The sequence below is a fragment of the Portunus trituberculatus genome, chromosome 49, assembly GCF_017591435.1.
Source record: "Portunus trituberculatus isolate SZX2019 chromosome 49, ASM1759143v1, whole genome shotgun sequence".
Classification (NCBI taxonomy): domain Eukaryota; kingdom Metazoa; phylum Arthropoda; class Malacostraca; order Decapoda; family Portunidae; genus Portunus; species Portunus trituberculatus.
The window spans coordinates 12,051,787-12,065,359 of NC_059303.1; the positions used below are offsets into that span (position 1 = coordinate 12,051,787).

Consider the following 13,573-nt stretch of genomic DNA (forward strand, 5'->3'; position numbering starts at 1 on the left):
TTGTTGATATTGGTAAAGTCTCCCCCTTCATCGTGTTCTGAAGGTTTGTGTCTGTTGAGTGATTTATGAGTGTATGGAGACCGATTTCTGTTTGGTGTACTGTATGAGATTTGCACTGTGTGTGTGTGTGTGTGTGTGTATGTGTGTGTGTGTGTGTGTGTTGATATTCAGGGAGATTTTAGGGCATTTTGTTGAGGATTTAGCGATTTTTAACATTTTTGGGGAGTTTTTGCGCATTTTGGGGAGATTTTGGCATTTTGAGGGTATTGTTTTTGCTATATTTGTGCCTTTTTTTTCTTTTATTTTGGTTTGTATGTTTTGTTTGAATGTTGCTTTCCTTTTTTTCTTTTCAGTTTTATATGTATTTTGTATTTGGTCATTTTTTTTCGTTGCTTTCTTTATTTTTCAGTAATTTTTTTTATTAAGATATTCAACGTTTCAGAATTTTCCACTTGTGTGTGTGAGATTATATAAATGAATCTCTCTCTCTCTCTCTCTCTCTCTCTCTCTCTCTCTCTCTCTCTCTCTCTCTCTCTCTCTCTCTCTCTCTCTCTCTCTCTCTCTCTCTCTCTCTCTCTCTCTCTCTCTCTCTCTCTCTCTCTCTCTCTCTCTCTCTCTCTCTCTCTCTCTCCTCATCCTCCTGAACTTCTTCCTTTCGTCGTCCTGAGCACCACCCTTTCCTCTCCCCATCACCCACATTCCTCTTCGTCTCCCTTACAACCCCCAGCGCCTCTTACGGTCCTCCGCCCCTCCTATCCCTCTCCCATTACCTCCCCTCCCACCAGGCCTCTCGCAACCCTACACATTCCTCTTTCACCCTCCCTTCTGTATCTCCCTCCTACTCTCTCTCTCTCTCTCTCTCTCTCTCTCTCTCTCTCTCTCTCTCTCTCTCTCTCTCTCTCTCTCTCTCTCTCTCTCTCTCTCTCTCTCTCTCTCTCTCTCTCTCTCTCTCTCTCTCTCTCTCTCTCTCTCTCTCTCTCTCTCTCTCTCTCTCTCTCTCTCTCTCTCTCTCTCTCTCTCTCTCTCTCTCTCTCTCTCTCTCTCTCTCTCTCTCTCTCTCTCTCTCTCTCTCTCTCTCTCTCTCTCTCTCTCTCTCTCTCTCTCTCTCTCTCTCTCTCTCTCTCTCTCTCTCTCTCTCTCTCTCTCTCTCTCTCTCTCTCTCTCTCTCTCTCTCTCTCTCTCTCTCTCTCTCTCTCTCTCTCTCTCTCTCTCTCTCTCTCTCTCTCTCTCTCTCGGGTCGCTCAACCTTTTGAGGATCTCCTCCCATGTGACCACTGATGGCAGGGAGGAAAATGAGAGAGAGAGAGAGAGAGAGAGAGAGAGAGAGAGAGAGAGAGAGAGTTTCTATGATCTTATTGATTTTTGTTGTTTGATGATGTTATTTAAGTGACATCAAATTCTTATTCATTTTCAGCATTCATACATTTTCTTCATCCCGTTGAGCCAGTGTCCTCCTTGTATTTTCTCTCCTACCTTCATTTATTTGTCTCCAATTTTTCAAACTTTATTTATTAATCTATTTGATTTTATTGATGTATGTCCTTCAGTATTTGCGTTTCTTTCTCAATTTACTATTTTCCCTCTCAAATTCCCTTTTTAATCTTAGTTTTCTTATATGTATTTTCTTATCCATGCTTCTTCGTTTTTTTTTTTCTCCTCTTCTATCTTTTCGTTTATTCATTTTCATTGTGGCACATCCATTACCTAGTTTTGCTTTTCTGTTGGCCTTAAACATTAATTTCTCTTTTTCATACATTTCTGTTTCTCTCTCACTCTCCTTCCCGGTGTACTTTCCTCCAGGCCTTACATCTTCTTTCCATCCTCTCTCCCTGTGGCGTCCCCCTCACGCCATGTCTGGTTAAGGCAGGATGTGGCCCTCGTCCCATCACTGTGCCTCGGAGCGGTGATGGCGGCCCGATGAGAGAACCTGTCCTCCCTTCCTAACTGTTCCCCGCGCCCTCCTCCTCAGGGTCTCCGCGGCCCTCATACATGGATGCGTTTTATTATATGTCTTTAATCCGGATCTTAAAAGTATCCAAGTACAAATCATACTGATGTCCCAAGAGTTTTTACTTGTGGATTTATTTTACTTTTTTTTCAAATCTGGTGCGTCTTTAGTTGCTTGGAATACTGAGGCAGTTTTTTTTTTTTTTATTCTTATTTATATTTGTTTATGTATCTATCTACTTTTATATTAGAGACAGGCAAGGGAGGCATCTTATTTTTCTCCTCTGATATAAAATCTGCTCTTCTGATTGCCAATTGTGACAACTAAGTGAACATTAACTTGTAAACATTTTCCTAACTCATAATCTTTAATACCATTGCAGAAAAAATAATATTTACATTTTTTTATACACGCGTGCAATGCTCCAGGAGTAAATGCGGCTTTGAAAAAAAAAAGAAAAGAAATAAAAGACCTAAGCACGTAGAAAGCTAATTGATTCGGCCTCTGCGTTGACTTTGCATATTTACCGAGGAATGACATAGGCCGGGCCGATGACCATTACGCGGCCGCCCGAGATGAAGAGATATGGCGTCCCTGGCCTGTGTAAATATACCGGCTCTTAGTGCCATCTGACACCAGGAGGTCTCGGCATTGTGACTCTTGGGACGTGGTGCCTAAAAGGTTACAATCATTCCTGGTACCATATGAAGCTTTTACCAATAGCAGCGCATCATTAAAAAAGCTTTTGTCGCAGTGTATTTACGATAGCTTGAGTCTACTTCCTCTGAGGCTCAACTTTCCTCCTAGCCTTAGCAGTCTAGGCCTATCACGATGATGTGCTTAGGCCTTGCTCTGGGGCCTCGCAAGATATCCTCCACTCCATGATAAGTTTTCTAACTCCGATGAAGTTTGAGTTTATGAAGGAACTATATGTGAAGTAATAGTTATTGAGGATAGAGAAACTAGGACGCCCGGGTCACTGGTCCAGGGCATCTCAAGAATCAAATTTCGTAGGAGGAAAGTTAGAGGAGAGTAACCCGATTGTTGCTGGAGGGGAAACTGAAAACATGTGAAGCAAACAAGGAGATATAAGATGAGACGAAGGCAGCTGGGTGAGTGCCACTAAAAAAGAAAGAACAAGAGCCTCTCCCGCTGGGAATTGAGAGGAGGCAGGCGGGGTTAGGCCTAATGTTGAGGCCCTTTCGCTGTTCTTTTCTTTTTTTTTCCCCTCTTCTGTTCTTTAGGTGAGTGAATTCCCCCGACATTGATTGAGTTTGAGTTTTTCTTTTCTTTTCTTTTTTCTTTGGCATGTTGGTGATTTCGCTGGTTGTGTTGTTTGTCTTTAGTGTTATTTGAACGAAGACACATAAGTATAAAAGAAGACTCAGAGGCAGAAACAGCTAAACAAAGAATTCTATGTGAAATAAACACCAAATATAAAAAATGAGAAAAATCAAATAAATGTAACTGATAGATTGGTAGAGAAAATGTGATAGGCTCAAAATGTTAATAATATTCCAACATCTTCATTATTACTTCAACTATTACCACAAACATCCCAACCATTTCACCATCAACACCATTAGTACTACCATCACCATAACCACCACCAAGACCATAACCACCACCATAACGACCACCATCACCACCAACACCATTACCACCACCACCACCACTACCACTACCACCATCACTATTACCTAAACCACCAGCGTCACCGAAAAGGAAATTACATCTGGTCGGAAGTCGGGCCGGAAATGAGGCGGCTTGGAGGGCATACTGATGGCCTGCAGGTTAGTGACACCGGAGCAGATAATGAAGGAGAGACAAGGCATCGGAGTGTTTATTAAGGGGTAGTAGCCTAATGGCGGAAGAGGGGCGAGGCTGGGCTGTAAGAAACTATGGATTTTATTAAGGGTGATGAAGACCGCCGGGTTTTAGGGACTAAGGGGAGGTGTGGAGGAATGTGTGGCGCCTCAAAGGTCGATAACTCCTGCAAAAATATAAAATGTTTTGTGTTTCATTGTGCTCTGCTGACCAAATTATTCAGACGGAAAATAATTGGATGTATATGCAAGTGAATACTGTGTGCGGAACGGTTCATCTTCAAGGGCTGTGTTTTGCAGTAGAAAAACACGATGTCTTGTCATTTTCTTTATGCTATCTCTCCCATGTTATTTTTACTTTCACCTTCATCTCCACACTTAAGTTCTTCCTTTCTATTGTTTTCTCTTCTTTTGTTCTTCCTTCCGAGTCACCATCTTTTTACCATTCTTTCTTGTTCATCACCCCCCTCCTTTTTCCTCTGGTCTGCCCTTTCTCTTCTCTCTGATTCCCCTGATTCTTCTCTGTGCTCACGTCGGCATAAATTAGCATTTGGTCCACAAGTCTGATGTCAACGAGACCGATTGCAGAACCCAATCAAAGAAATTGGTCTGCAGATCCGAGGGGCCTGTAAACCGAGGGAGCATTAGGCTGGCAGACCCAGGGCGTGGCAAGGAGGGGACGAGACTTGGCAGAGGCGCAGGGGAAATGATGGCTTAAGGAAGGATTTTGCCTGAGTTTTGTACAGTGGTCGGGGAAACGTCAAAGACAAAGTCGCCGGAGATGCAGGACATTACCTTGCTGCTTCTGTTTGTGTTGTAGCCTTCATTCAGTATTTGTTTCCTGTTTGTGAGTTTCTTTTAGCTGAAGTACGTTTACACGAAGATTTACTCTTAGTTTATGAATTTTTGTTTCATCAATCTGGTTTACAATTATTCTTACGGAGGTCAGCGGCACACAACCTTGCTCTCACGTATGGATATTAATCTTGAATTTATTTTATTTATACTCGCTGTACGAGTAACTCTACAATATGGCAGAAATAAATCGTTCAAAACACGCTATAAAGTCGAGTTTTATGATAAAACAAATCATAAATATTCATATGGTCTTGGCTTGGCAGCACATATGCATGTATGAACTATCATAGGAATATGTAAATAATATGTAACCAAGTGCTCGGCATATGAGCGAGACATTAAGTCGTCGTTAAGATACAAAAGATGTAGACCCCGAAAGGAGAGAACAAGTGTGAGGTTCCTCGGAGGAACAGGATGCTGGGAACGCAAACGCCCAATTACACCCGCAAGCATCGCCCGGCAACAAGGTGACCACCAGCAAATGGCAGCGAAGCAAGAATGAAACTAAAAGCACCACTAAAACAGAGACCCACATTACTAACTAGTGATATATATATATATATATATATATATATATATATATATATATATATATATATATATATATATATATATATATATATATATATATATATATATATATATATATATATATATATATATATATATATATATATATATATATATATATATATATATATATATGCATAAGTTTGTGAAACAAAGGCAGAATGTCTAAGCTGATGCGTCGCAGGAAGCCACACAAACGCCAGAAACAAATTCAAGACAAGTGGACTAAACGAACACGATTTTTATCTTCCACTAAAACGAACTTGTTCAATCGATTCACCAAATGGAGAGAGAAAAAAAAAGCGGCTTCTTTAATGGATCTGAGGCTGCAAATAAAAGGATAATATCGACAAAGACTCTTTTGAGGACTGTGAGAAGGTCGAGATTAGCCTTCCACAGCGAAATCTTCCCCAGAACGCGAAATCTAATTAAAGAGACCCGTTGGCGATGTCCTCAGAGAGTCGAGGAGACTGCCAGCTCCCTTTCTGTCTACTGCCGTGGACATGGAATGGGTGGAGGGCTTTGGGGGGGGGGCGGGTACAGTACTCTCCTTTTCCGTTCCTTTTTCCTCGCGTACCCGACAGGAACCAAATCAACATGAAAGGCGAGGAGAGAGAACGCCATGGAGTAGAAGGAAGGAGATTGTGAACTCTTCAGTTTTTATCTTTTTTTTCCTTCCTATATAACGAATAAAACTCTGTATTGCAGAAAACCTTACTTATAGAACAAGATACAGTAAGCATTAAATTGAATCACCGGAACCTTACTAGCAAAAATATTGGGGGGGACTGGAGAGAGAGAGAGAGAGAGAGAGAGAGAGAGAGAGAGAGAGAGAGAGAGAGAGAGAGAGAGAGAGAGAGAGAGAGAAATGGAGAAAAATGAGAAGACCCACACAGGAGTGACTTTCCAGAAATACTAATCGAGCCAGGAATACAGATCGGACCGTAGGAAGGCCTACAGGAGAAAATGAAAAACGTGACCACAATTTTGAAGGCGAAGGACAAGTACGTCTCTGCTAAAATTACAAGCCAAGTTTCGTCCTGTCGCCTCATCCGCCGCACGACTAAGATACCTAGAAAATGTCAGGGCTCTATAACCAGATAAAGAGACACTCCATCGAACATTTATTATATAGAATTCGTGATATGACTGTTGAATATGTTTGTGTTTAGAGTGGTGGTCCATGTTTTGCTAGATAGCAGATATCAAGTCTTTCCAGATTATTGTATTTCTTGGCCAGGTATCTTTTGTTTCTTATAAAATCAGTGTTGCCGACCATCTTTCTTTATCTACGCGAGAGAGAGAGAGAGAGAGAGAGAGAGAGAGAGAGAGAGAGAGAGAGAGAGAGAGAGAGAGGGAGACATATTCTAAAAATTTTCAAAGCTCTCCAAAAGCAATCTTCCTTCCTATTACTTTACGAGAGGTTTCTATTTATGCTGAGCTGGACTTGGTGAGAGACAAAGATAAGCTGAAAGTATGGAGAATCCGGTTATCTTTCAAGACAAAACACTACTCAGAGTTTTAACACTAGCTGGTTAAACAAAAGAATATTATTTTGCTTCTCTGCAAGTTACATTGATAATTTGCATCAACAATGCAACCGCTGCATATTTTTCCCATCCAAACAAGCGAAGTTGCGGCAGAGAAAATGACAGCCACCCTCACCGCGGCCCAGCCTGCAGGTCCCCTGAAGGGGGTTCCCCGAAACCCAGTTGTAGCTAAGAATTATATACAGCACGTTAAGTGTGAGAGGCAGCAGTTACGGCTAAGCGTGGTTTAATGCAGCTTTCGTTAGTGACAAATCAGAAGACTCAAGCGGATTTATGGGATCGAAATGTTTTGGAATGTTAGGCGGCGGCGTCAGATGTTCAGGCTCTGTCACTATCCCAGTCCGTATCCCCGCCGTCATCACGGTAGCGCGTCTAGAGAACATATACTCGCAAGAATTTGCGCTATTATTTTTGAAAGCTACAGATTTCGGCATATGACAAGGCTTTGCTGATGTAATTTTTTGCAAATATCTTAGTTTTCGTCCCAGATAGCAAATGCAGTGACTGATGTGATTGATATATCTACCACACTTTCAGTCCTCGTGCCTCTGACGACCAACTGAGCCGCTATGATGGCACCTTAAAACTAAAAACAAAGTCAGACATAAGATGAGAATAGATTGTTGCCAGCTTTACTTTGCCTCATGGTGCGGTACCTTGTCTGTATACCACTGTACTCTCCGTAACAGAAATGATATACGAAGACTTTTTTTTGGCCTAGTTTGAACTTTCCAAATAGCGATGCTTGGCGTTCCCTCCATCGCATAAAGAGTCATCACGACAAACACAAGCGCAGTAAAGTTTTATTTGATTGCATATCTGTCTCTGTGAGCTTGATCATCATCACACCGATAGCACACCCGACAGTTTATTCAGTCATCTACACTACAACCAAAGGAAGAAATTAGCTACATTAGTCATTGGTCTACTTCATCCAGCAAAACACCAACACTACGGAAGAGGAGAGACGAGAACCTACAACAAGGAAGGCCACCAACTCACACCCGCCAGCGGAGACTTGAGGGCCTCGGTCTCCCCGTCCTGGAAGTCACATGCTGTATAAGAGAAAATGGGAAGCGAGGGGGCTGGAGCTCCTCCCGCCCCTGGAACCGTTGCCAAAGTTTAAGATGGCGAACGAAAGCCAGTGGTAACCTATTGCTCAACCCGAAGAATCCTGCCTCGGCCTTCCTTTAGAGTGGAAACTATCCTAAATAACCTCAGAGGCACCAGGAGTTTCTTGTACACTTAAGTATTAAGTAACTAAATTTTCAACAAAAGTCAGAGCACCTGTGAATGAAATACAGTGCAATGAAGACTGTTCTATTAATCAGGACTTTATTTGCCTTCAGGAGGATTGACTTCTATAGAGTACTGACCTGTAAGAGAGAGAGAGAGAGAGAGAGAGAGAGAGAGAGAGAGAGAGAGAGAGAGAGAGAGAGAGATTAAGTAGCAGGCCTATGTGTTCTCATCTGAAAGGATATCTGAAACTTTATCAACAATTACCGGTAACGTGTAATGGAGTGTAGGCAGCAGTCACTTTACTGATTACACTGAACTCCTTCCATCCAGTCCGTTAATCTTTATGATCTGAAACCTTTTCGTCGCCCTCAGACTTTTGTGGATTGGAGTGACACAAACGCTACTAGAATTAAATACATGGATGAGAGAGAGAGAGAGAGAGAGAGAGAGAGAGAGAGAGAGAGAGAGAGAGAGAGAGAGAGATCTTACTCTTACCTCTTTCGTTTTTCAAATAGTCTACATGTTGAAGGATGCTTACTCTACCCCCACACACACACACACACACACACACACACACACACACACACACACACACACACACACACACACACACACACACACACACACACTTGATAAGCCAGCATACCTTTTACATCTATGTGTTGCTAATCCTTTATGACATCAAAGTGATTATATAAAGAATAGAAGTGAATAAGATAGCACTATTGGGTCATCGTTAACCTTGTTATGACACATTAATTGCAAAATGCATAATTATTAAGCTGAAAGTTTCATATCCTAAATTTTCCAACAAAACTTCATCGTCCCCGTGATATAATGATGAAAAAGCTTGGTAATAAAATACTTCTGTTACTAAACCCACCATCACAAAGGCAACTGCCGAGAAAGTTGTGTGTTTGGAGATAGAAACAGTGAAACAAAGTATGAGTGGGTGGTGGTGGTGGTGGGCAGGCGAGTGTTGGATGGGTGGGTGGGCTGGAGGGTCTGGAGGAGGATCAGCCGCTGCCAATCTCCACCATCGCAGGCTCGGCGTCACCCTGGCAAACTTTCCTACGAAAAGTCTCAGACAAGGAGTCATCGGGGGCTCTTAAAACTTTAGTGTCTATTTTCAGGAATTGGATTTTTCTCAGAAAGCTTCCCCATGAATTTTAAATAATGTTATTCTTATCCTCCCAAACATCCTCCTATTGATCCCAGCCTCCTCTGCTAACCTTATCCGAAACCTCTAATGAAGACCTGGCAACATGAACCACACCACAGTTCAGTCATTACCTTTGCTTGGTTTTATTTTTCCCGTATCGGTAACACATCGCAAGCTTTGTAAAGATACAGTGTAAAGTGAAGGCTTAAGGGAGGAAGACAACTAACCTTCCCATGCCTCATTAAGATATTCGAATGAAGTAGATTTGAAGGCATATGCGCTGTGAGTGTCCAATGGGCGTTTGCGCAGTCTCGCCTAGTAGTTGGTAGAAGTCGCTTGTATCGTGTAAACAAAGGTATTACATCATGTCAATATTCAACTATTCATGAAACACCCGAGGGATTCACCGACATAGAGTGAGGAGGAAAGGAGGAGAAGGCACGGGATGGGGTGACGCTCCTCCACGCTGCCCTTACCCAACCAAAAATGAAACGTATGTAACAAAATGAAAATGTTTCCTGCTCGGCGGCCATTCCTTGCCGAGCCGGGAGCCTGGGCTGTGATTGGTCGAGGACGTGACGTGGGGCTGGCCCGGTGAAATTAATGGGTTAGCCGTGCGAACTCACTTTATTCACCTTCGGTTTCCTTTTGTACTTCCTTTAGATATATAAAAAATAACTTTTTTTCTTCCTCACGCAGGCTTAATTCACGGTTACTGCACGATTTAGAAGTTTGTTAGTGTTAGGCAAAGCTTCTGCGAAAATCGTACTTATCCATTTCAGTACCGCTGACCTTGAGCCTGACAAAGAAAACGAGATAGCTGGTGAACTTTAAAATGGCTGGCTGAAGAATATGCACAGAAATGCGGGAGGTGAATCATTCCATGCTGATAAACGCATCACCTTCACTCTAGAAACAAGAGAATATCAGTGAGCAGCTTCAGGAGAGGAAAGCAGATTAGCAGGATAGGCTGGCGTTATGTTCTATGAAGGATTCTCTCAAGCAGGACTTTGGTGTAGATAACCGACGGAAGCGTTGCTGACGAAGGCATGAGGAGTAGCAGGTTTTGGATGAAGAACAGAGCATAATTATAATACATTTAAAATATTTCATTATTATACCTCGTTATTATTATTATTATTTTTTCATGCAAATGCAAACACACATTTCATGTTATGCTGTTTGAAAAATTACTTAACCTGTCTTTCTTCACATTATTGCATTATAAATACCCAAGTTATGAATATGAGCATAATATTACATGTTGATATATCAATGAGGGTCATAAAATATGGATTCTTCAGTAAGGTTCAATGGTTAATTGGCTGCCAGATCAGTCATGCATGTCGCAGAGCGTGTGATGATTAATGGTGACCAGCGGAATGCTTCGTGACTGTTGCGATAAACGTCATGCTGGGAAGCCTCCGTGTTGATACTGATTAACATATAACTGTTGATGCAAACAATGACAATAAATAAAAAAAATAAATAAATGAAAAAAAAAAAAAAACAGAAACAGGCAAGATATCCGTCCACTGCATTTTTGTAGTGATGTATCACGTTAATATTCTTTTAATAAAACGTTTATTAATTCTACAGTTTTGTACTAATACACACACACACACACACACACACACACACACACACACACACACACACACACACACACACACACTTTTTTTCTGCAGCCATCAATAGATATAAGATTGATTATAATGGATTATTTATTTCCAGGAAGCCCTCAGTGTACAGAAAGCAAGCGACGTCAAGATGTAAGTAAACGTATTATTGTATTTCTTAATCTCTCTCTCTCTCTCTCTCTCTCTCTCTCTCTCTCTCTCTCTCTCTCTCTCTCTCTCTCTCTCTCTCTCTCTCTCTCTCTCTCTCTCTCTCTCTCTGTGTGTGTGTGTGTGTGTGTGTGTGTGTGTGTGTAGTTGAAAGGCAACTTGGGCGGCTGAGGTTTCTTTCAAATGAAGGCAGACAGCTTTTCTGGAGCCTGTTTTCCCATATCATTATTTGTTACTTTGCATTTCATACTTCTATCGTCACTAATCTTTTCTATTTGCTACTGACGCATGCATGTATGTTCGTACACACACACACACACACACACGGCCAGAGGACTGTGGTTCGATTCCCCGGCCGGGTGGAGATATTTGGGTGTGTCTCCTTTCACGTGTAGCCCCTTTTCACCTAGCAGTGAGTAGGTACGGGATGTAAATCGAGGAGTTGTGACCTTGTTGTCCCGGTGTGTGGTGTGTGCCTGGTCTGATCAGGCCTATCCGAAGATCGGAAATAATGAGCTCTGAGCTCGTTCCGTAGGGTAACGTCTGGCTGTCTCGTCAGAGACTGCAGCAGATCAAACAGTGAATTACACAGACTTGTAACATACAAAGTTCAGTGCACGAACGTATACCCGCCGTCACCTGATCGCTCACAGGTGTTTTTACCGTTGCTGTTGTTACCTAGTCATTTAAGTTTATTGCACGTTGGAATGTGAATATAAAAGTTTGAATGAACCCCATAAACATCTGGGAACTCAATAAAGAGCATTGTTTCACGATATACCTCCGACGATACTTAGACCATGTAAATCCTGTCCTTATTTATATAAATGCTTTTGGATGAATGAGTTCGCGTAATTTGATGTTGAAATAAAATGTAATTGACAGTTTGCACACTGTTGCTAGTTATTTATCATTTTCATTGGTGTAAAAATGGATGGTGAAAATCAAAGTCGCAGTTGGCCGCGGCATGGGGCGGTGCGCCCGACAGGCGGCGGGAATTGTACCGCCGCCTCCTATGCGGAAATGTTCGTTATCTGGCTAAAAAATGTCTCCAGAGAGGAAAGCAGAACACAAGCCAAGCAACGTAGAGAGAAAACAAGTTATATGTTTACTTTGAAAGAAAACCATTCTTGTTTTTATGTACAGTACATACATGTAGATAGAATTATATTAAAAATGCTTATTCAACTTTTTATCTTTTTTTTTTTTTTTTTTTTTTTTTTTAGAAAATCCTGATATGATACGGCATTTTCCTTTTTCTTAAGACAGTATGGTTACGACCATTTATTCAACGATATGGGTAATAGTTCAGTTCAGGTGGCGGGGACACTGGCGGCGGCGGCGGCATAGATTGAAGCGGCGGGCAAGGACGCCCCTGCAGAGTGTAAGAGAGGAATACACTTATATCATATTCATACATATTTTTTTCCTCTTCTTGATACTTCAAAATGCAATTGCATTGATATTTATAAAGAAAAAGGATCTTTGCATTAAAATTTCCTGTTTTATAATTCAATCGAGTAATTATTTGTACAAATCGACATTTTATTTGATGTCCACTTGTGTGTATAGGTTTGTAAAACATGTTTATGCTCCTATATGTTTTTGTTCCCCACGTAGCGTAACTAATACATACATTACGTCATCTGGAATTGCTTCTTTACGCAGTTAAAATTTATTCGTTATTACCGCTGACTCGCATGAGGTGTTTGCTAATTGTGCCTCAGTGGTGTAGTATGTGATACAAATATGGAAGAAATAGGAAAGCAAAGAAAGAAAAAATAATATCCTCATCTTCTGTATTTCATTACAACCCATCTAACACTCACGCACAAAACACAACTCTAAAAGGAATAGATTTCGTATTTGTATTTGCTGCGATGAATGGTGTTGGAGGTCTTTTTCTTTTTTTCATGTGTATTAAGTGAGGTTATTTTTCAGCTGTTTAAAATTGCTTTGAACGTCCAGCGCCCATGTTGATATATAAGCTACTGTAAATAATTGTGCTTATATGATATAATCTAAACTCAGTTTAGCAATTGTTTTAATACTAATTTCCTGTGTGTGTGTGTGTGTGTGTGTGAGTTTCCGTAATAATGATTTTGACAATACGTCATGTTTCATTCTTTTTGTAATAAAGGTTCTTATACTTCTTTCTTGTGTTTATGTTTTTTCTTTCAATTTTTACTTTTAGCACATAAAAGAATTGCTAGATATTTTATAAGGAAAAATATTTGTCTTCAGCAATGCTCAACAGTGACTTTTGCCTGCTGCCTGCAAATGCTGGTGTAATTATTTTTGTTTCCTCTATTCTTTTTATGCATTTGTATAGCTGTATAATGCTAGCAACCTGTATGAGAGAGAGAGAGAGAGACATCAAGTGTACATCGCATTTTAGAACAGTTTTCACTTTTAGAACAATAATCCTACCTATTCACTGTCTGTTCACCGTGCCATCCGTCTGTTCAGTTAACATGTTACTTGTGAGCTAATTTTTTGTTATCTGTTTTTTGGTCTTGTATCTGATAAAAGTAATTACATCACCTTGGTATTACTTTTGTATTTTGAGAACGTTTTTTTCGTGGAGTATTACCACATATGTTTGTATTTTTAAACCACGAAAACTACTTACG

General features: G+C 40.9%; 1 protein-coding gene and 1 long non-coding RNA gene across 6 annotated transcripts in view; one reads left to right on the top strand and one right to left on the bottom strand.

The window, feature by feature from the left end:
* Positions 1–13,573, bottom strand: part of LOC123499156 (homeobox protein abdominal-B-like) — a 237,806-nt gene that overhangs the window by 105,713 nt on the left and 118,520 nt on the right. The gene's annotated exons all lie outside the window — the stretch shown is intronic.
* LOC123499157 overlaps positions 10,888–13,573 on the top strand; it is an 81,410-nt gene continuing 78,724 nt past the window's right edge. Inside the window, exon 1 of the long non-coding RNA XR_006672893.1 lies at positions 10,888–10,925. This is a non-coding gene — a long non-coding RNA (uncharacterized LOC123499157). The remainder of the gene's footprint in view (positions 10,926–13,573) is intronic.